The sequence below is a fragment of the Sminthopsis crassicaudata genome, chromosome 1 (assembly GCF_048593235.1).
Source record: "Sminthopsis crassicaudata isolate SCR6 chromosome 1, ASM4859323v1, whole genome shotgun sequence".
NCBI lineage: Eukaryota > Metazoa > Chordata > Mammalia > Dasyuromorphia > Dasyuridae > Sminthopsis > Sminthopsis crassicaudata.
Window position 1 is genome coordinate 181,166,259 of NC_133617.1, and position 718 is coordinate 181,166,976.

The window sequence follows — 718 nt, forward strand, 5'->3', positions numbered from 1 at the left end:
AAGGAAGCGGGAATGCAGCAGCCAATCAGCAGCCCGCAGTGGAAGGTGGCTAGGCGAGGGGTGGATCTATGCCTCCTGGATAGGGAGGGGCTGGGGGCGGAGCTGGACGCTAGTCTTCGCGGCAAGAAGTGGGGAGCGCGCTGGGCTGCCCGAGGCTGGCGGGATTCAGGCTGGAAGGGGGATGGGGAGGGGGGTTTATAGATTCCGACTGTGGTCCCGAGCGGCTCGCGCCTTAAAGGCGGGTAGGGCGTGGGCTTTAGAGGCGCCTGCGCGCGTCTGGGCAGCATTCGTGCCATCCCTCCCTGGTAGGTCGCGCTGCTCGTACGTCTGCAGAAAAACCTAGTAGGACTGTGCTCCCAAAGGGCGAAACCCGCAGGCATCGGCCGATTCTGGCTTCGGAGAGACAAAACTGTCTTGTTTCCCTTACAGATGCTGCTGCTCCTTTCTTGGAAGAGAAATGTCATATTCTCTGTAGTTGTCCTTGTATTGTTTTAGGCAGTGTTGTTTTTCACACGTATGGGAGAGATTTAACTTATCCATCCGAAAAAGGATCCCGTTCCCTAAGGGCCGTCCTTGTCCTGCAACACCCGAAGAATGAGAGATCCATTAGAAAAGCTTCTCAGGTCACTACTGAACACCAATGCAGAAGTTGTTAATAAAATTGTAGCAGAGACGGGGATACAGCCAGTCCCCAAAAGTTGTTTATCCGAGGGATGCA